General features: G+C 43.8%; 1 protein-coding gene across 8 annotated transcripts in view; it reads right to left on the bottom strand.

Annotated features, from left to right (window-relative positions):
• Positions 1-23,786, bottom strand: part of foxp4 (forkhead box P4) — a 396,512-nt gene that overhangs the window by 134,563 nt on the left and 238,163 nt on the right. The window lies entirely within an intron of this gene.

Genomic DNA, 23,786 nt, shown 5'->3' with positions numbered 1-23,786 from the left:
GCCACATTCTACAATACAATGACGACGTATCTCACTGACCATGGGACATAACACAACAATACCTGGCCTGACATATGAAGACTGACCACTTATTAAAGGTATGGGTGAGAAGGGGTTGATCAGTTCTTTTGCTGTATTTGACCTGTACAATGTGGTACTAGCACCTAGAATAGCGCAGGGTCTCTTGTTTTCCTGTTTTAACATCCCATCCTTGACTTCAGGACAGCAATCTGTAATGAGCAGAGTGTCACAGAGAGCACTGCTGGAGCCACAGTTAGTTACATGTCATAATAATGGATGAGGAAAGTGAACATGCTGCAGCCATGTTTGCAGGTGACACAAAAACAGATGGAAAGGCAAATTGTGAGGATGACACAAAGAGTCTTTAATGGGATACAGGCAGCTTCACTGAGTGGGCAAAAACTTGGCAGAAGGAACATATTGTGGGATAATGTGAGGTATTGCACTTTGGAGGAATGGAGAAGCTGAATATTATGTAACAGGGAAAGAGTTTGCACCGTCAGGAAAAAGAGATCACATCCAGAGTGAGACACAGCCTGAGTGAGACACAGCCTGAGTGAGACACAGCCTGAGTGAATATATTGTTTGGGGAATTTGGAGGCAGCGTGGGAATTCGGTGCAGAGGGGAAAAGGTGCTTTTTTTTGGCTCATATCTTGTAGGCTTTTTTTTAACAGAGAGTCATAGAGATGTACAGCACAGAAACAGACCTTTCAGTCCAACTCATCCATGTCAACCCAGATATCCCAACATAATGTAGTCCCATTTGCCAGCACCGGGCCCATATCCCTCTCAACCCTTTCTATCCGTATACCCATCCAGATGCCTTTTAAATGCTGCAATTGTACCAGCTTCCACCACTTCCTCTGGCAGCTCATTCCATACATGCACCACCCTCTGCATGAATAAGTTGCCCCTTAGGTCCCTTTTAAATTTTCCCCTCTCACCTTAAACCTATGCCCTCTAGTTCTGGACTCCACCACCGCAGGGAAAAGACTTTGTCTATTTACTCTATCCATGCCCCTCATGATTTTATAAACCTCTATAAGGTCACCCCTCAGCCTCCGATGCTCCAGGGAGAACAGCCGCAGCCTGTTCAGCCTCTCCCTGTAGCTCAAACCCTCCAACCCTGGCAACATCCTTGTAAATCTTTTATGAACCCTTTCAAGTTTCACAACATCCTTCCGATAGGAAGGAGACCAGAATTGCACACAATATTCCAAAAATGGCCTAAGCAACATCCTGTACAGCTGCAACATGACCTTCCAACTCCTACACTCGATACTCTGACCAATAAAGGAAAGCATATTAAACACCTTCTTCACTATCCTATCTACCTGAACTCCACTTTCAAGGAGCTATGAACCTTGGTCTCTTTGTTCAGCAACACTCCCTAGGACCTTACCACGAAGTGTATCAGTCCTACTCTGATTTGCTTTTCCAAGATGCAGCACCTCACATTTATCTAAATTAAACAAAATTAATTTGCCACTTCTCAGCCCATTGTCCATCTGATCAAGATCCTGTTGTAATCTGAGGTAACTTTCTTCGCTGTCCACAACACCTCCAATTTTGGTGTCATCTGCAAACTTACAACTACTGTATACCTCCTATGTTCATATTCAAATCATTTAAATAAATGATGGAAAGTAGAGGACCCAGCACCGATTCTTGTGGCACACCAGTGGTCACAGGCCTCCAGTCTGAAAAGCAACCCTCCTCCACCACCACCCTCTGTCTTCTAACTTGGAGCCAGTTCTCGTTCTCGTTCTCATTTAGGCTCGTTCCCCCAGTATTCCATGAGATCTAACCTTGTTAACCACTCTCCCACGCGGAACCATGTTGAACACCTTACTGAAGTCCAAATAGATCATGTCTATTGCTCTGCCCTCAACTCACTTCGCTTCTTCTTAAGAAAACTCAATCAAGTTCATGAGGCATGATTTCCCACACACAAAGCCATGTTGACTATCACTAATCAGTCCTTGCTTTTTCAAACACATGTAAATCCTGTCCCTCAGGATTCCCTCCAACAACTTGCCCACCACCGATGTCAGGCTCACTGCTCTATAGTTCCCTGGCTTGTCCTTACCACCTTTCTTAAATAGTGGCACCACGTTAGCCAACCTTTAGTTTTCTGACACCTCACCTGTGACTATCGATGACACAAATATCTCAGCAAGAGGCCCAGCAATCACTTCTCTAGCTTCCCACAGAGTTCTAGGGTACACCTGATCTTTCCTCCATTCAATATCTTCCATGTACTACCCCATCTCCTGTGACTCGACACATGGACCACCTTGCTGATCTTTGAGGGACCCTGTTCTCTCCTTAATTACCCTTTTGTCCTTAATGTATTTGTAGGTCAAGAGTAGGTCAGGTTTTGCACCTTCTCTAGTAAGTACATCCACATACTGAATCAGAAAATTTTCTTATACACACTGAACAAAGTCCTCTCCATCTAAACCCTTAACACTACGGCAGTGCCAGTCGACATTTGAAAAGTTAAAATCCCCTACCATAACCACACTATTATTCTTACAGATAACTGGAATCTCCTTACAAATTTGTTTCTCAATTTCCCACTGACTATTAGGGGGTCTATAATACAATACCAAGAAGCTGATCATCCATTTCTTATTTCTCATTTCCACCCAAATACCTTCTCTGGACATATTCCCAGGAATATCCTCCCTCAGCACAGCTGTAATGCTATCCCTTATCATAAACGCCACTTCCTCTCCTCTCTTGCTCCCCGCCACCCACCCTTTCATCCTTCCTGTAGCATTTGTATCCTGGAATATTAAGCTGCCAGTCCTGTCCATCCCTGTGCCATGTTTCTGTAATTGCTATGATATCCCAGTCTCACGTTCCTAACCATGCCTTGAGTTCATCTGCCTTCCCTGTTAGGCCTCTTGCATTGAAGTAAATGCAGTTTAATTTATTAGTACTACCTTGTTCTCTGCTTTGTCCCTGCCTGCCTTGACTTTCCCAACTGTACCAGTCTCAGGTTGATCTCTTTCCTCACTATCTCCCTCGGTCCCAACTCTCCCCACCCCAAACCTTACTCGTTTAAATCCTTCCGAGCATCTCGAGCAAACCTCCCTGTCAGTGTCTTAGTCCCCTTCCAATTCAGGTGCAATCCATCCTTCTTGTACAGGTCACTTCTACCCCAGAAGAGATTTCAGTGAATCAGAAATAGAACGTAGAACAGTACAGCACAGAACAGGCCCTTCAGCTGTGAACCCTTCTCCCCTGCACCAGCTTCTCAACCATGCATTCATCTGCTCTATCCTCCTATTCCTACCCTCACTTGATCATAACACTGGGAATAATCCAGATATTACTACCCTCAAGGACCTCCTTTTTAAATTTCTGCCCAACTTTCTATATTTTCCTTTCAGAAGCTCATCTTTTTCCTTTCCTATGTTGCTCGTTCCAATGTGTACAATGACCTCCTGCTGGTCCCTCTCCCCTTTGAGAACATTCTGCAGCCTCTCTGAGACATCCTTGATCCTGACACTAGGGAGGCTACGCACCATTCTGATTTTTCTCTGCTAGCTGCAGAACTGTCTGTCTGATGAACTGTACCCCAGAATCAGGGGCCTCTGCACAAAATGGTGACATCACAGGTAAACCATCAGTTCATTGGTTGATGATAGCAAACAATTTGACTATTTATTGTGGGCTACCTTCAGATTGAAGGTAAAAAGGTGACAAACTAAAAGACCAGGACAAAATTTTTAAAAATCAAACTAAAGTTATCAGACTTGCCAGTGATGTGTTGTAACTACATGATGTGGGAGCTGATTTGTAGTGATCAAATCGAGGACAACTACCTGTTCCTTGAGGAACTCTGGCTCAGGGTTAATGAGCTGAAGTCTGAGCTCCGAATATGAAGTTTGTCAATAACATAAAGATAGGTGGAGGGACAGGTAGTGTTGAGGAAGTGGGGAGTCTGCAGAAGGACTTGGAAAGGCTGGGAGAGTGGGCAAAGAAGAGGCAGATGGAATACAACGTGGGAATGGATGAAGTTATGCGCTTTGGTTAGAAGAATGGAGGTGTAGACTATTTTTTTAAATGGGGTAAGGCTTCATAAATCTGAAGCGCAAAGGGACTTGGAAGTCTTTGTTCAGGATTCTCATAAAGTTAACTGGCAGTTAGGAAGGTAAATGTAATGTTAGCATTCATTTGAAAATGGCTAGTATACAAGAGCAGAGATGCACTGCTGAGGCTGTATAAGGCTCTGGTCAGAATGCATTTGGAATATTGTGAGCAGTTTAAGGGCTCTATATCTAAGGAAGGATGTGCTGACTTTGGAGGGGGTACAGAGGAAGTTTCCATAAATGATCTCTGGGATGAAGGGCTTGTCATATAAGGAGTAGTTGAGGACCCAGGGTCTGTACTCAGTGAAGTTTAGAAGGATGAGATGACCTTATTGAAACATAGAAGATTCTTAGGTGACTTGACAGGGGAGATGCGGTGAGATTTTTTTTCCCCTGGTGGGAGAGTCTAGGACCAGAAGGCATCTCAAAAACAGGGTTGCACATTTAAAATATAGATGAGGTGAAAGTACTTTCTCTCAGAGTATTGTGAATCTATGAAATGCTTTCCTGCTGAGGTTTGGGTCATTAAGTATATTCAATACTGAGGTAGACAGATTTTTAATCTGAAAAGTCTCAAGGGTTAGGGGGGAAAGTGGAGTTGAGGATGACTAGATCAGCCACAATCTCATTGAATAGCAGTCAGACTCAATGGGCTGAATGGCCTGTTTCGGCTCCCGTGTCTTATGGTCTTAAAAACAAAATACAGCTGAAGAAAATAGTTGAAAGAACCCATCTGTAACAGAAAGGACAAGGCAGAGGGAAAAGAAAGAAGGCCACAGGAAATCTAGATGTAAAATAGAAGGGTGACTTCTTCCTGAAGGTTTCTTTAGCATTTTCCACGTCAATTGCAATTATATTCTGATTCTGGTAGCTGTTGGCATAATGAGGAACAAGTTGGGACAGATCTGACACTTACTAATTACTAAAAATTATTCACGTAATTTGATTTAATTAGTTCTAAAAGTCAGTGGATTTTTAAAAAAAATTAAAATGAACATAAACAATAGCTTATTTATTCAAACCAGGAAAACTGCAGTGTTCCTTGTCACTGCTCAGTGATCCTTGCTGGGAAGGTGTTTGCAAACACAAACTGGGCCAAGACAGACTGAAGGGGGTGGAGTTCTGACTCCTGCCCAGGCATGAATAACATGTCTGTGTTTAGGATTCTTTCTTCTCTGATTTCCCAGGATGTTGCCTTGGCTGGAGAGTTTCAGTTTTGAAGAGAGATTGGACAGACTGGAGTTGTTTTCTCCAGAGCATAGGAGACTGAGGGGAGATAAAATTGAGATGTATCAGATGATGGGGGACACAGATTAAGTTGACAGGAAGGAACTTTTCCCTTTGATGAAGGGATCAATGACCAGGGTGCTGAGAGTTAAGGCAAGGGGCAGGAGGTTTTGAGGGGAATATGAGGATAAACATTTTCACACGGAGGCTGGTGAGAATGTGGATCTCATTGCCAATGAGTGTGGGAGAGTCATAAACCCTCTTCACATTGAAAAAGGATGTAGATGTGCACCAGCAATGCCAAGGCACACAAGGCAATGAGCCAAATGCTGGGAAATGGGATTGGAATAGATGGTGGTTGTTTTTGACTGGTGCAGATCCGATGGGCCAAAGGTCCTTTTCCTGTGCTGTAGCTCTCTATAGCCCTGCTGCAGAAAGCTGTTTGGTGGGGTAGGGGGAACTGAACAATCATGGGCTCAGATTAGTGCAGAGCAGCAGCCAATGGAGTGAAGCACTCTAGGACATAGGAGCAGAAGTAGACCATTCAGCCTATCCAGTCCTCTGTCCCTTAATGAGATCATAGCTGATCTGATTATCCTCCACTCCACTTTCCTGCCTTATCCCCATAATCTTTGATTCCTTGACTGATTAAAAATCCATCTATCTTAGCCTTGATTGTACATAATCACTCAGCCCCAACTGCCTTCTGTGGTAAAGAATTACACAGATTCAATCCCCTCTCAGAAAAAAATAAGACAAACTCAATCTGAGTTTGAACCAGTGTCAAAGGGAAGGTTGGTCACGGATACGCAACTGGAGACAGCAGCTGAGGGGTGAATGCCCTGGGAACATCAGCTATTTTTGAATTGACTTGTGCATCAGGCAACTCCCAGTCCCACTCTCTGTGCTTCATCATGCCTGTAGCTGGTGTAGCCCACACAGTAAATCTGAGACAGAAAACCAGAAACAAGTTGAGTATCCCACTGAGCAATAGGAACTGAATTAACTGCAGCAATTGGTCCACATGCGGTGCGATTCTTCATTCTCTTTGGCAGAAACAGCAGCTTCTGGGGATAGAGGGGTCTCTCAGGGTTTCAGAGGTTGACTAGCACTCACACTGTTCTGTGCTGCACCACTAGAGGACAGGCTTGTAACAACCAACTGCGACCGGTCACTGGGACACGATGCTCACTGAGAGCGACATTAACCTGTCCAATACAGACACAGGCCACATCAAACAGCACTACACTTCCAATCAATTGGTGGGTATGCAGATCAGTCACTTCCTGTCAACTCTGATGTACATGTGAAAATCTGATTACAATGGGACCTTAGTCAGGAGCAAGTCACCAATAACAGAGTTGGTCTGAAAACAATTCAGAAAAGAACAGACATCTGGTTCATTGCAGGTCAGGCTCGATGGTATGAGTCTCACCTTGGAGGCACATGGGAATGGATTTAACACCCTATACAGACACCTGAGTACAAAATGTAGGCATTTAGCAGTGCTGAGGGAGTGCCACACTGTCAGAAGGTCAGTGCTGAGGGAGTGCCACACTGTCGGAGGGTCATTGCTGAGGGAGTGGGCACTGTCGGAGGGTCAGTGCTGAGGGAGTGCCACACTGTAGGAGGATCAGTGCTGAGGGAGTGGGCACTGTTGGAGGGTTAGTGCTGAGGAAGTGCCGCATTGTCAGAGGGTCAGTGCTGAGGGAGTGCCGCACTGTCAGAGGGTCAGTGCTCTGAGTGAGCACGGCAGATGCATCATCTTTCGGAGGATGTATAAACTATGGCCCCTACTCTATGCTGCTGGTTAAATGTCCCATATCACATTTCAAGAAAGAGCAGGGAAGGTCTCTCCAGTGGCCTGGCTAATATGAATTAGGAACAGATTATGAAGGTCATTATCTCATTGCTGTTGGTGTTTCCTCCACTACAACAAGAACTACATTTCAAAAGCACTGGCACTGCATTAGCCTGGAACCACATTGAAACATCCTGAGACTATAAATGTTGTGATGTATCATCTTCACATAATTTATAGTTAGTATGTCAGTTCTGAAAAAGGATCATCAGACCCAAAATATCAATTCTGTTTCTCTCTCCGCAGAGGCTAACAGACCTGAGTTTCTCCAGCATTTCATTTTTGTTTCAGATTTGCAGCATCTGTAGTTGTTTAGTTTTACTTTAGTTGTATTCCACAATAGTTTTGACATCCCTGGGATAGATAGGAGCAAAATGACCCAGATTTCAATTCCTGGCCAGGGCTATCTCCATCTTTAGCTCTTGGTCATTAATCATATAGTTCCCATGCCCTCTTGATCTTCACTTGTGTTTAGATTGGGCAGCTTAGATAACGTGTATGGAATGAGCTGCCAGAGGATGTGGTGGAGGCTGGTACAATTGTAACATTTGAGAGGCATTTGGATGGGTATATGAACAGGAAGGGTTTGGAGGGATATGGGTCGGGTGCTGACAGGTGGGACTAGATTGGGTTGGAATATCTGGTCGGCATGGACAGGTTGGACCGAAGGGTCTGTTTCCATGCTGTACATCTCTATGACTCTAAGGTGTTGGCTTTCCCTTAATTCTGGCCTCTCCTGCATTCCTATAGCTGCTCCACCATCAGGAGCCATGTCTTCAGCTGCCTTGGTCCCAAGCTCTGGATTGCCCTTCCTAAACCTAGTTAAAAGTCACACTACACCAGGTTATAGTGCAACAGGTTTATTTGGAAGCAGTAGCTTTTGGAGCGCTGCTCCTTCATCAATGGTTGTGGAGTATAAGATCGTAGGACACAGAATTTATAGCAAACGTTTTGCTATAAATTATGTGTCCTACGATCTTATACTCCACAACCACTTGATGAAGGAGTAGTGCTCCGAAAGCTAGTGCTTCCAAATAAACCTATTGGATTATGACCTGGTGTGGTGTGATTTTTAACTTTGTAAACCCCAGTCCAGCACCAGTCCCTCCACATCATGAGTTCCTAAACCTCTCTGCCTCTCTGCCTTCACTTAACTTTTAAAGCACATTTTTAAAGTCAGTCAACCCAGCTTTTAGTCAGCTGCCCTACCATCCTTGTATGCATCTGGGTGTCAAACATTGTTTATGAAGCTCATGTGAAATATCTTGGGACACTACATTGTGTTGAAGGTGCTATACAAATGGAGGTTATTGGTTGTTAGATGTTCTGTAATAGATTCACATCACAAGTGGAGAAAACATCACCACTACCTACCCCTCCCCAACCCATTCCCCCCTCCCAACTCTGGAATCTCCCTCCAGCGCTGCCTGCATGACACAGCTGGATTTGGTAAGGACTGGATTGCACCCAGTGGTAATGCTTCACACAGTTCAATAGGCTGCTGCATTTCCTGTCTCTGAGCCCTCACCCCACTCCTACTAAAGTAGCAGCAATCTTGTGAACCCGTCTTTCCAACAGCCGATGAAAATAAAAGGTGAAATGCTGGGCGAACATTAACTAGTTTCTGATGCAATTAGCTTCACATAAACTTACAGCACAGAAGTAGGCCATTCAGCCCAGCCTAATGATGCTGGAGCTTTGGTATTTAGTCAATAACACTCCTTTGCTCTTGCGGAATTCTAAGTTCCTAGAATTTATCCCATTAGGGAACCCCTTTCAAAAAGGAAGTTGTCCATTGGACCTTCCTCTTGAATCCAGAATCTGTAGTTAACCAGTCAAGTTTCAGTGAAAAGAGTTTGCAGCCTTGTCTCCAAACATCCCTCCCGGGTCAAGAATGAATGTGAAATTCATAAATTCCACTTTCTTCTCTTCTTGGCTTCAGCTCACTTTTTCTTTGTAAATATTTATCCCATACCCCTGTAGGTTACACGTTGCCAAATCATTGGCAAATTCACTGCAAGCCACATCTAGCCTTATACTGTGCTTGGGTCGTACTGCACACAGTCCAGCGATGTAACCCTGTGCCAATCCACATTCCAACCATTCAAACATTCTCTTCTGTTCAATGCTTGTTTTATTAGATCAGGAAATAAAAGCATCTTTTTTTATTAGAAAAACAGCCTTAAATCCACTACCAACAAAGTAAAAGTTGCTGGAAAAGATTGATTTCACTACGGATGGAATTTACTTTTTTGCTAGCCTGCCAGCGGTGAGCTCAGTTTCCTCTGTTGGTCACACACTTGTTTCCGGGTGTGAAGGTTGTGAGTTCAAGTCCTGGAATTCAGGCTCGACTCTGAAGTTACAACAAGTCACCACTTCATTGGCTGGAAAGCACTGTGGAATGTCCTGAGGTTGTGCAAGGCGCTATATAAATCCAAAGTCACTTTTACATCACCTAGCTAGGCTAATATGATGGAATGAAGTCAGAAGTCACATGACACCAGATTATAGTCCAACAGGTTTATTTGAAATCACAAGTTTTTGGAGCACCGCTCCTTCATCAGGTGAAGGGGCAGCACTTTGAAAGCTTGTAATTTCAAATAAACCTGTTGGACTATAACCTGGTGTCATGTGAGTTTTAAAACTATCATTGTGAAAAAGGTATTACATGGTTTTCTAGTAATCTTAATCTACATCTCCATTTGTTTTCCTATTGGAAGATTTTTGTATCCAAATAATCTCAACTACGCTTAATAACCTACTTGATTGTATTTTTCTCTACTTCTCCCTCATGCCCACTGAAGGCAATGATTCCTTCAAATAGGGAGTGCCTCTTCTATTTCTGTATGGGGAACTCCTGAATGATCGGAGTGCAACAGGCCTACTCATTTAGGATGTGCATCAGAGCTGGGCTTCATGATGTGCACATGCTACTCCATTGGCTTAGTGGTTACATCCTACCTCAACTAAGGAAGATAAAAATAATCTTTGGAAGTTGGAAAGGTGTGTAGTGAGCTTTCTTAACAGTTATATTTTTCCAATGAGCTGACTGAATTATGGCCAGGCCAGTTTCGGTTAGGAATTTATTTGTTAGTTCCCAGGGCAATCTGACAGCTTGATGTGGAATAATTATGTTGAGATTTGTCTCATGGTTTCTTGATAGGTTTGAATATCTGGACGACAGGGACGAGTTGGACCGAAGGGTCTGTTTCTGTGCTGTATATCTCTATGATTCTATGACTTCTGACCTTGTCCCCCCGGTCCAACACTGGCACCTCCATGTCATGATGGAATGACTGCAGTGTTAGGGAATGCTGCGTCTGTAGGATGTTGAAATGAAATGCAGTTGCCTTTTGAGTGAATCCTAGTGACCCTAAAATGCAGGAGGAAACTTTGTTTTTGTAGGTTCAGCAGCCTGCTCCTTTACTCAGCATTGAAATTCCATGTCCAGAAGACAGTGACTCACAGCAAGAGATAACAACGTTGTAATCCCCTCCCCCACTGCACAGAACAGTCTGATTCCATCTCTCAAAGCGCCAAAACAAACAAAACCACCTCTGTTTGAAAAATGACGTCAAAATGAGAAAGTAGCAGCAAATATAGAGAAGCAGATGAATGCAGGACATGAAAAAAACACAAACATGGGAGGAAGGAAAAGAGAAACAGATGGATGGTGAAAGGACAGGAGAGACATGGAGAATGAATTTCCTGCAGAGGATTCCTGCTAAACTACTGAAGCTCTGTGGGAGTTCAACCGGACCCTCGTTAAGGGGCAGAAGAGGCTGGGCTGAAAATCTGAAGGTGGAGAGAGACAGATAGAACAACAGATGGATGAACTTTAAACAAAATTGGAGTTAAAGTGATGGAAAAGAAGTGAAGATAAAAGAAGCAAAATGCCAAAGGGGAAAGAAGGAATCCAAAAATGTCAGTGAGAAGGAGGGTAAGGTTGACAGAGAGCAATGGAGAAAAAGCTGGTGAATAACAGCAGCAGAACATCACAGCCAGGAGAGGAGAGGAGAGAAATGCAGAGAGAAATAAATGCCAGAAGGAGTAATGTGTGACAGTGCTATCATTCCTTTCCTCATCATTGTCTGGTGATTCATACAGGAAAGCATGCCTGTGTTGTGGTTTGTGTTTTAATATGAGAGAGTGTGTGGGCCTTTGTAAATGAGTGTGTGGGTTTGAGTCTGTCCATACATGTGTATGTGTGGGTGTGTGTATGCATGCACACGCGTGCGTGTGGGTGTTTTTGTGTGTGTGTGCATGTGTGTCTGATTTTTGTGACAGTGTATGTGGTGTGTCAGTGTATTTTTATGCATCTACGCTTTTTTGAATATATGTGAGGGTGTGTGCATATGTTTTTCAGTATGTGTGTCTAAGTGTGTCATTGTGAGTGTTTGAACCTATGTATGGGTGTGAATGTTTAAGAGTGTGGGTATGTGTGAAAGTGAGAGACTACATGAGCACGCTGGTTGTCCCAGCATTTATTGCCTGTCCCTAGATGCCCTTGAGAAGGTGGGGGTGAGCTGCCTTCTTGTCTTCTTGCTCTCTGCCTTTATTTCTGGTGAAGGGCTTTTGCCCGAAACGTCGATTTTACTGCTCCTCTGATGCTGCCTGAACTGCTGTGCTCTTCCAGCACCACTGATCCAGAATCTGGTTTCCAGCATCTGCAGTCATTGTTTTTACCTTCTTGAACCGCTGCAGTCTACTTGCTATGGGTTGACCCACAATGCCCTAAGGGAGGGAATTCCAGGATTTAACCTCACAACCCATGTGTGTGTGAATATATGTCTGTGTGTGTGTGTATTGGTGTTAAATGAGACAGGATTGCTTATTCTGAAGAAGGGTCACTGGACTTGAAACATTAACTTTGTTTCTCTCTCCACAGATGCTGCCAGACCTACTCAGTTTCTGCAACAATTTCTGTTTTTGTTTCAGATTTCCAGCATCCTCAGTTCATTTGTGTTTTTTAAGGAATGCTTGTTTTTTTTCACAGAACAATTGCTAACGATAAACAGTTTGTAAACTTGTGCCTCGGCGAGAGCAAAGACAGGAACAGAACTGGTGGAATAAAAGGAGCCGATGTAGTGGGAGATTATGTGGAAGAGAGAGAATCTCTTGTAAATGTGAACAGCCTATAAACACAGTGAACGAGGCAGGAACTGGAACAAATTGGAACATTGGCAGCAACACTAGCGTCGTGTTAATTTGCCTTCACCCGCTAGCCTGCCTGAGAACAAAATGAAAGCATATAATTAATTGCTCTCCTGCTTCCCATTTTCCACTGACAACCCATAAATTTTATTTTATACACACTTTCATTGACATTTTCAAGTTTCAGGCATAATAATTACCAGAGTATAACACCTTCATTTTGTGGTAGCAGTAACTGGCTGATTGACGAGTAAGTTGAATAAGGTGCAGTAAAAAGGTTGATGGCATTAATTGCTCCTATAATCTAATATCACAAAAGGCAGAAGAAAAAAAATGACACGGCAGTGCAAGTCTCGCAATCCGACACCGCGTCTCCACAATCACAGAAACAGAGTGTAACACGCCTTCTCCCGAAATAACCTCACATCTTGATAGCTGCCACACATACACGCTCACACACACACTTCCACTTCAGGAGCCAATGGCTTTGTTTCCAGATGCTTTGTTCATTGTTATAGTTAAGGGTTTAACAATGAACATCCCTTGACTTTGCCCAGACTCAATCTAAAAAAAACAAAGTGAAATCCAGTTTTTTTTTTGTTTGATTCCTAAAGCCAGTGAGGACTGGCCAAAAGCCTTCATTCCTAACACCTTCATTACCCCAATCAGCTCAACTTGGTCGAACAGCTTTTTTCAGTTAATGCAGAAGCGATTACATCAGACATACGGATTCTCAAGTGCAGGCATACCAGTTCTAGAGTGAAAATGTGCAGGTTCTTGAGTGCACACTACATAATCTGGGCCACAGGCAATACTGCAGGCATGTGTGTTCAAGAATAAAGTATAGGCAATAAAGTTTGGAGTGTGGGTGTAGGTTCTTGAGTACAGGCAACAGGGTTTACAGGCATGTGAATTCTCACGGAGATGCTAGGTCCTAGACTGTAGGGCATAGAGTTTAGAGTACAGGCCTGTGGGGTGTAGAGTACAGGCCTGTGGGGCGTAGAGTACAGGCCTGTGGGGCGTAGAGTGCAGGCAATGTAAGATATAGCATGCTGGCTATGGGGTCTGGAGTACAGGCATGAGGAGTAGAGTCCACTCTATCCTTAAACCAATTGTCAGAGACAAACATTTTCAGAATGAGGCAGCATGGTGGCTTACTGCCTCACAGCGCCAGGGACCTGGGTTCAATTCCAGCCTCAGGCAACTGTGTGGAGTTTGCACATTCTCCCCGTGTCTGCGTGGGTTTCCTCCAGGTGCTCGATCCAAAGATGTGCAGGTCAGGTGAATTGGCCATGCTAAATTGTCCATAGTGTCAGGTACATTAGTCAGGAGTAAATGTTGGGGAATGAGTCTGGATGGGTTACTCTTCGGAGGGTCAGTGTGGACTTGCTGGGCCGAAGGGTCTGTTTCCACACTGGAGGGAATCTAATCTTCTAAAACTGTTTGCGACAGTGGTTAGACAGCAGGCTTTCTCGAACTTCAAAAGTTTCCTTAAGTTCTGGAGTTCCCTGCTTCACTTCTTATCAAATATCTCTCCAACTGAAGAGTTCTGTTTTACTGAGTTACAGGCACTATATAAATCCAAGTTGTTGATGAAGTTATAACCAATGTAAACTTAAAATAAAGTTTAAACTGTCAGGGCTCTGAAAGTGGCTCCCACATGGTCTGATGCCATCAGAGAGTGTTTCTCCTTTGGCAGCTCTCACTCCCAAGTGACTTGTAGTTGAAATGTAATTCTTGATTTTCTGGCATTAATGCCTCAGATTCACCATCAGAAACCAGCCACCAGGTTGCTCTTCCCCTTTCCAGCCAGACTTGAAGTCAGCAGAATCTAACAGCCATTTGGCCCATCATTCTATACCAACTCTTTGAAAGAACACACTGTTTAATCTCACTCTGTTGCTCTTTCCCCTTGGCCCTGTGTTCTCTTTTCAGATACTGACCTATTTTTCTATTGAAAGTGTGTGATTGAGTCTGCCTCAGCAGTATGATCCAGGCCGCAACAATTCATTAGCTGGAAAACATTTACCACATCTCATCCTCCAGATCATATACAATTATTTTAAATCTGTGACCCTCTAGTTACTGCTCCTCCTGCCATTGAAAATAGTTTCTCTTTATTCACTGTGTCAAAACTCTTCATTACTCTGAAAACCTCCCCCTGAATGTCATTCCTCACTTTTCAGCAGGTGCTGCATTGGCCCACAGAAGCTCTCTCTCTCTCTCTCTCCCTCTCTCTCTCTGTCTCCCTCGTCCTCTCTCTAGTATTTCTCTCTCTCTCTCTCTCTCTCTCTGTCTCTCTCTCTTTCCATGGCTGACAGTGACATTTGAGTACCTTCCTAATAATCAAGTCTTGTTCCTACTGAAGCACTAATTCATTGATCACAGGTACCATGTACTGTACTGGTCACCCTATTTAATGTAAATATATTGGAAGCAATCTAGAGAAGGTTTCCCAGGCTAATCCCTGGAATAGGGTAGATTGTCTTATGAGGAAAGGACAGGCTGAGCTAGAGTCCGGTGGCGATTAGAAAAGTCAGTGGTGATTGATTGAACACAGAAAATCCTGAGGGGGCTTGTCATTTATATAAATGATTTGGATGTGAACATAAGAGATATAGTTAGTAAGTTTATAGATGACATCAAAATTGGAGGTGTAGTGGACAGCGAAGATGGTAACCTCAGATTACAACAGGATCTCGATCAGATGGGCCAATGAGCCAATGGGCTGAGGTGTGACAGGTGGAGTTTAATCTAGATAAATGTGACGTGCTGCATTTTGGAAAACAAATCAGAGCAGGACTTATACATTTAATGGTAATGTCCTAGGGAGTGTTGCTAAACATAGAGACCTTGGAGTGCAGGTTCATAGCTCCTTGAAAGTAGAGTCGCAGGTAGACAGGACAGTGAAGAAGGCATTTGGTATGCTTTCCTTTGTTGGTCAGAGCATCGAGTATAGGAGTTGGGACAAGATTAGAGTGGTGCTGGAAAAGCACAGCAGGTCAGGCAGCATCCGAGGACAGGGAAATTGACGTTTCGAGCAGAAGCCCTTCATCAGGAATGAACATTCCTCATTCCCGATGAAGAGCTCCTGCCCGAAATGTCAATTTTCCTGCTCCTCGGATGCTGCCTGACCTGCTGTGCTTTTCCAGCATCACTCTAATCTTGTCTCTGACCTCCAGCATCTGGATTCCTCACTTTCACCTCTAGGAGTTGGGAGGTCATGTTGTGGCTGTGCAGGACATTGGTTAGACCACTTTTGAAATGTTGCGTGCAATTCTGATCTCCTTCCAATTGGAAAGATGTTGTGAAACTTGAAAGGGTTCAGAAAAGATTTACAAGGATGTTGCCCATGTTGGAGAATTTGAGGTATAGGGAGAGGCTGAATAAGCTGGGGCTGTTTTCCCTGAAGCGTCGGAGTCTGAGGGGTGACCTTATAGAGGTTTATAATATCATGAGGGGCATGGAAAGGATAAATAGACAAGGTCTTTACCCCAGAGTAGGGCAATCCAAAACCTGAGGACATAGGTTTAGGGTGAGAGGGGAAAGATATAAAAGGGACATAAGGGGCAACTTTTTCACTCAGAGGGTGGTGTGTGTATGGAATGAGCTGCCAGAGGACGTGGTGGAGGCTGGTATAATTGCAACATTTAAAAGGCATCTGGATGTGCAGATGAATAGGAAGTGTTTACAGGGATATGGGTTGGGTGCTGGCAAATGGGATTAGATTAGGTTGGGATATCTGGTTGGCATGGACGAGTTGGACTGAAGGCTCTGTTTCCATGCTGTACATTTCTATGACTCTGAATGGGGGGGATGTGGAGATGATGGTTCCTCTGTGGGAGAATCTAGAACTAGGGATCGCTGTCTAAAAATTAGAACTAGCCCCTGTTTGAAACAGAATCTTGATGAATTCTTTTTCCACAGGGGGTTATCTGTCTTTGAAACTTTCTTCCTGAAAATGGTATGAAAGTAGAATCCTGACTACTTTTAAGGCTGGTAAATAGATTCTGAAGAAGGAACACTGGACTTGAAACATTGACTCTGCTTTCTCTCCACAGATGCTGTCAGACCTGCTGAGTTTCTCCAGTGATTTCTGTTTTTGTTTCAGGTTTCCAGCATCTGCAGTTTTTTGCTTTATTGCACATAGATTCTTGTGAAGCAAAAGGGTCAACAGTTCTGAGGAAAAGGCAGGACTGTGGATTTGAGTTTTTTAAAATTCATTCTCAGGATGAGGGTATCACTGGCAGCATTCATTGACATTCCCAGAGGGCAATTAAGAGTCAACTGCACAGCTCTGGGTCTGGAGTCACATATAGTCCAGACCAGGTAAGGATGGTGTTTTCCAACAATCGACAATGAATTCATGATCATCATTAAACTCATAATTCCAGACTTTTATTAAATTCATCTGCTTTGGTGGGATTTGAACTCAGATCCCCAGAATATTGTCTGGTGTGACTGGATTAACAGTCTAGCGATAATACTATGTGATCATTGCCTACCCTAAATTTACAATCAGATCAGCCATGACCATGGTACAGCAGGCTCAAAGGGCTGAATGGCCTACGCCTGCAGTTGGGATCCATATTGTGAGCACCCTCCCAGCTGCCTGAGGGTCAGTCCATACATTGTGAATTGACGATGTATGTCATCCTGAGACTCTCAACTGAGCTGGCCAGGATTCTGACCTGAACCAACCAATCCACGTCAGCACTTTCCAACTGGAGTTGTTGGCTTGGGATTGGGAGCAGAAACCCTGGCTTAGTACAATAACTCATGGATGTTGGCTCCAAACTCCTCCAGTCCTACTTGGTATTACAATTACAGAGAACCTGTGACCACCTCAGAGTGTCCCACAGCACTTTCTAACCAAGTGCTATCAGTGTCACATTGAAGCAGACTCAGTTCAAAGACAAGGAGTCAGAGAACATTAACAGTCTAACAGTACAATACCCTCTCAGTGCTCTATTGATGTGCCTTTTACACTGTGGTTCCTGGGGAGGTCATGAACTCAAACCCTTTTGACCCAGGTGAAAGTGTGAACAGGTAGTTTAACTCTGATCATAAACTAAACACAAAACCTTTTGGGTCAGAGTGGACAAGTAACAGCACTAGAAAGAGGCCACAAAATAGCTGATGGGAAACCAACAAGTAAAAATGGTTTACAAACAGAACACTGCCCCTTCATACTAAATCAGAGGAGGCACAGAATGTTTTCAACACATCCAACCTTTCCAGGTTGCAACTGTTAAGTGAAAATTTGCATAATGCAGCCTAAATTCTGTTGCTGTCAAATTAACTGAATTTATGCTAATACTTGACTTTAGCACCTTCTCACATGTATTTTGCCATTAAAATAGTTAATCTTTCTTGGTACTCAGCACACAAAGTCTCTCCTAGCCATCAGACCTTGCTATTAAATCCACCGTTAATAGAGCCCTGAACTTCAAACTGGATTATTCCATTTTAGTAATTTAAAATAGATTCTGAAATGATCCTGGAATTAATAGAGAGTTTTTTGGGATGTGAGAGGCTGCGCTCTGATGGTCACTGTGCTGTCCAGTGTAGGCCAGGTTTGTAGCCCAGGATACAGCTCAGATTGAGGATTTCCTTCAGGATCTGTCAGTAAGTAATATGGGGTTCGTGGTTCTGTCTACTGACTGTAACCTGTTATTCTGGTGGAAAATATATGTGCTTGGGTAGAGCCTGAGTAAGGAAAGGATTGGACTCTGCTGCAAAATCCTTTATACCCAAAATGCCACTAATACCTTGTGTGGGAACCTCAACAGTAAATGCTGTCAAGGCATTGAACTGTGGAAGGCATCAGAGCTGAGTGCAACTCTGTCCTTGTTGTGCATGGATATACAGATGTACAGCATGAAAGCAGACCCTTCTGTCCAACTCGTCCATGCCCACCAGATATCCTATATAAATCTAGTCCCATTTGCCAGCACTTGGCCCATATCCCTCCAAACCCTTCCTTTTTATATGCCCATCTAGATTCCTTTTAAATGCTGTAATTCTACCAGCCACCACCACTTCCTTTGGCAGCTCATTCCATACACGCATCACCCTCTGTGAAAAAGTTGCCCCTTAGATCCCTTTTATATCTTTCCCCTCTCACCCTAAACCTATGCCCTCTAGTTTTGGACTCCCCTACCCTGGAGAAAAGACCTTGCTTACCTACCCTATCCATGCCCCTCGTGATTTTATAAACCTCTGTAAGGTCAGCCCTCAGCCTCTGATGGTCCAGGGAAAACAACCCCAGCCTATTTAGCCTCTCCCTATAGCTCAAATCCTTCAACCGTGGCAACATCCTTGTAAATCTCCTCTGAACCCTTTCAAGTTTCACAACATCTTTCCAATAGAATTGCACGCAGTATTCCAAAATCTGTACACACATGACCGTGGACAGTGATGACTAGTCACTGGTATAACCCCTTCCTAACCCAGGATAGTGGGCACACAATCCCAAACTACTCACACAAAGCTGGGATCCTCCTTAAAAGTAAAATACTGCAGACACTGGAAATATGAAATTAAAACAGAAACTGCTGGAAAAGTTCAGCAGGTCTGGCAGCATCTGTGGAGAAAAATCAGAGTTGATGTTTTGAGTCTGGTATTTATTCCTGATGAAGGGCTTTTGCCCGAAATGTCGATTTCGAAGCTCCTCGGATGCTGCCTGAACTGCTGTGCTCTTCCAGCACCACTAATCCAGAATCTGGTTTCCAGCATCTGCAGTCATTGTTTTTACCTCGTTGATTTTGACCCTTCTTTGGACTTGTCTTGCTGAAGTGGTGGAGGCTGGTACAATTGCAACATTTAAGAGGCATTTGGATGGGTATATGAATAGGAAGGGTTTGGAGGGATATGGGCTGGGTGCTGGCAGGTGGGACTAGATTGGGTTGGGATATCTAGTCGGCATGGACAGGTTGGACCGAAGGGTCTGTTTCCATGCTGCACATCTCTATGACATAGACTATAGGAGGGTTTCTGTGTGGATTAATAAACAGAGAAAACGTATAACCTATGTGGGTGAGAGACAGTTTGACTGGAAAAGACATCGAGAAACAGACAGCTAGAGCGAGAAAGAAACACAAAATATCACACATCATTGTCTAGTTACTGGCTGGAATAAACATGTCACGTAAGGGCAGCAATCGGCTTGGGATAGACAGAAGGTGAGAAAACAGAAACTTAGGGAAAAAGACAAAAGGAACAGGAACAGAAACAGACCACGGAAAGAAGAGGCCGATAACCCACATTTCAGTCTCCAGACTCAGACTGCAGCCCACCATTAAAGCCAGCCCTGAGTGTCCTCCAGTTTAAGCTGCCGGGGTCTGTGTTCGCCCTGCCCCTACAAGGCTGGCTCTGTGGGCGCCAGGCACTGGTGTCTGATCAGGACTCTTTGTGGATGTGTTGTCGATGATGGTACACTTTCCCTTCCCTGACCTGACAACGCACTGCTGCCTCTTTCCCTGCACCAATAATGTCCTGTTGCATCCTGAACACACCAAAGGGAATAAATAAATAACAGTGAACAAACATTCGTTCTCATTGTAAAATGCATAATTAAAATTCGATGTAATTACCCACTGCTCATTAAAACAATGCTAATTAAGCTACATGAGTGGCCTTTATTCAATTAAGACACACAACAAAGTGTTTCCAAATCATTTAGCAGACACAGCATTAGATTATTGTTGCATATTCCTCTCATTTAAATTCTTCTTGTCTAATCCCAGGACCATTACTGAAACTGAGCGTGTGGCTAAGGGAACAGCAAGGCTCCGAAACAGCTTTCCCCGTGAGCACAAAACTCGAGAGCCAAGGACAAGAACGGGAGTGAGCATTTCAAATTGGATTCTAATGAGGAGACATTCACACTGCCTCTGAAGACTGTGCTGGATCATTAAGATGCTTGTGGCATGACCAGAGTCACTGACGAGGTTTTTAATTGACAGAGGTCAAACTCGATGCTGAGCAGAAGAAAAGCGAAAGCTGAAATAGATTTGCAAAGCGGTGCCGTGTGGTGTGCTGAGAAACGGAGTAATTACAATGATTGTTTGAAAAGCCTCTGAAAACTGATTAATAAAGAGGAAGAAAGAAAGTTGGAACAATGTCCCAACGGCTCAGGCGCTATGAAAATGCTTTCGTTTTTTTTAATCATTCTGAGAGATGTGGCCCACTGCACAAAGGGTCTGCAAACAAGTGTCTGCCACACGGTGAAACTGCTCAGGGAAAGGTGACACTGCCCTGCCTGTCTCTTGACCAGGAAACCAGTGGGAGCAGTTGATGCTTTACCTTCTGGAAATTGTGAGCCACCCTTCAAGATGAAGCAGGGGACAGGTTTGAGTCAGTACTGTCCCCACTCTCTCTGATGTCAGCCAAGTACCAGTGATAAACCCTTTGACCTCTGAGTCTCAACGTTTATCTTTCTAAAATCTCTCCGTCTGGTAAGGGCATCTCCCCTAATTTCTCTCAGCATTTACTGAAGTCTAACTTCCCTTCTCCCAAGCCACACTGAACACTGCTTATCTTGCTATAAGAAAGCAGATGAACTGAAAGGAAGTGTACATGAAGGGGGATAACTGACCCCCCCCAGGGCACTCCCATTGTTCTGCACTGTATACATTATGCTATGGGAACTAATACCCAGGCACATGATCTGTGCAATCATTTCCAGAATGATGTTGAACTAAGGGAATGCTGCACTGTCCCAGGATTATCACACCTGCTTTAAGACCGACTGAGTGTTTCCAGCATTTTGGTTTTAATTCAGATTTCAAGCAACCACACTGTCTTGGTTTTCATTAAATTATAGTTTGGTAACAGTATTGAAAGAGGCCATTCGGCCCTTCATGTTCATGTTGATCTAATGTCTGAGCAATTTAGCTAGTCCCATTGCCACCTACTTTCACCAGAGCATTGTACATCGTGTCTATTCAGGTGATTATCCTCTTCCTTTCTGAAAATCCCAGTTAACCCAGTCTGTACCACACTCTCAAGCAGCACACCCCACATCCTAACCACTTTATTTTATACTTGTTTATGGGATGTTGTTATTGCTAGCTAAGTATAGGGCAGTTGAGAGTCAACCCCATTGCTGTGGGTCTGGAGTCACATGTAGGCCAGACCAGGTAAGGATGGCAGTTTCCTTCCCTAAATGATGTGTTTTTATGACAATCAGTAATGGTAAAAGGTTGTCATCAGGTCATCAGTAAATTCCAGATTTCTACTGAATTCAAATTTCACCTTTCAATGGTGCGAGTGTATTACCCTGGGGTTCTGGGTTGATAGTTCAGTGACATTTCCAGGAAACACTGCACTCTATCCATTCACTGTATGAAAAAGTTTTTCCCCACTACCTGCTTTGACAGCTACCTTAAACCTATAGCCATGGAAGAATGGCTATATGTTTCTTCCATTCTTCTCCGTCCAGATCACTCACAGATTTTAATACTCTCATCAAATCACCTGGGAAACTTATCTTCTCTGAGCCCCAACTTTGTCAAGCTATCCAAGAAACTGAAATTCCTCTATCCTTGGTACCATAGTCATAGAGATGTATAGCATGGAAACAAACCCTTTGGTCCAACCCGTCCATGCCGACCAGCTATCCCAACCCAATCTAGTCCCACCTGCCAGCACCTGGTCCATATCCCTCCAAACCCTTCCCATTCATATACCCATCCAAATGCCTTTTCAATGTTGCAATTGTACCAGCCTCCACCACATCCTCTGGCAGCTCATTCCATACACGTACCACCCTCTGTGTGAAAACGTTGCCCCTTAGGTCCCTTTTATATCTTTCCCCTCTCACCCTAAACCTATGTCCTCTAGTTCTGGACTCCCCCACCCCAGGGAAAAGACTTTTCCTATTTATTCTATCAATGCCTCTCGTGATTTTATAAATCTCTATAATGTCACCCCTCAGCCTCCGACGCTCCAGGGAAAACAGCCCCAGCCTGTTCAGCCTCTCCCTATAGCTCAAATCCTCCAACCCTGGCAACATCCTTGTAAATCTTTTCTGAACCCTTTCAAGTTTCACAACATCTTTCCTATAGGAAGCAGACCAGAATTGCACGCAATATTCCAACAGTGACCTAACCAATGTCCTGTACAGCTGCAATATGACCTCTCAACTCCTGCATTCAATAAAGAAAAACATCCCAAACGCCTTCTTCACTATCCTATCTACCTGTGACTCCACTTTCAAGGAGCAATATACCTGCACTTTCAGGTCTCTTTGTTCAGAAATACTCCCTAGGACCTTACCATTAAGTGTATAGAGATACACAGCACAGAAACAGACCTTTGTTCCAACTCATCCAGGCTGACCAGGTATCCTAAATTAATCTGGTCCCATTTGCCACCATTTGGTCCATATCCCTCTAAACTCTTCCTATTCATGGACCTTTTAAATGTTGTAATTATACCAGCCTCGGCCACTTCCTCTGGCAACTCATTCCATACATACACCACCCTCTGTGTGAAAAAGTTGCCCCCTAGGTCCCTTTTAAAACTTTCCCGTCTCACCTTAAACTTATCCCCTCTAGCCTCTGTGTTTATGTGGTGAGTCTAAAACAGTTGCTGGTCAATGATAACTCCCAGGATATTAATAGTGGGGCATTCGGTGATGATAACACCATTGAATGTCAAGGGGCAGTGGTTAGATTCTCTCATGTTGGAGATTGTCATTGCCTTGCATTTCTGTGGCACAAATATCAATTGTCACCCCAAACCTGGAAGTTGTCTTTATCTTGCAGTTACCTTAAGACTTGACTATTCCAATGGTCTGCAGGTCAGTTTGCCATATCCCACTCTCCATAAACCATCAGTTCATCCAGAACTCTTCACCCTAACTTGTGTCACAACCCAAACATCCACCTCACTCTGCTTAATAACATGCCTGGCTTCCCAGACCAACAACACACCAAGTTAAAATTTTCATCCTGATTTCAAATCTCTCCATAACCTCACCCCTCCCTTTCTCAGTAATCTCTGCCAGCTCCACGATTCGCCTCTCATTCAACACCATTCCTACTTTTAAATGCTCCATTATCAGTGACCCTGCCTTCTGTTCCCAAAGTATTAAACTCCTGAATTCCCTCCCTAAATCTCTCTGTCTCCCCACTTCTCCCTCTTATCTTTTAAGATGCTCCATAATATTTGCCTTATTGTCAAGGAGTTTGATCATTTATCTTGTTACCTCAATGACGTACCCTATCAGATTTGTCAGATAATGACTTCATGGAAGTATCTTCAAAAATTTTTGGTTAAAGAAGCAACTTATTGCTTCTACCTCTTTGTATCTGAGACTGTCTTATCTCTCCATGTGGGTCTCTCTACCTCCACACTGCTTTCCATGTCACGCACTCTGGGTCTGAGTGACTGTCCATCACATTTATCTCAA

Source organism: Chiloscyllium plagiosum, unplaced genomic scaffold, assembly GCF_037043375.1.
Source record: "Chiloscyllium plagiosum isolate Xiang-an unplaced genomic scaffold, Cpla_swu_hap1 HiC_scaffold_26, whole genome shotgun sequence".
NCBI classification, from domain to species: domain Eukaryota; kingdom Metazoa; phylum Chordata; class Chondrichthyes; order Orectolobiformes; family Hemiscylliidae; genus Chiloscyllium; species Chiloscyllium plagiosum.
Note: the sequence above shows the minus strand (reverse complement) of the source record. Positions and strands in the feature narration are given on the sequence as shown.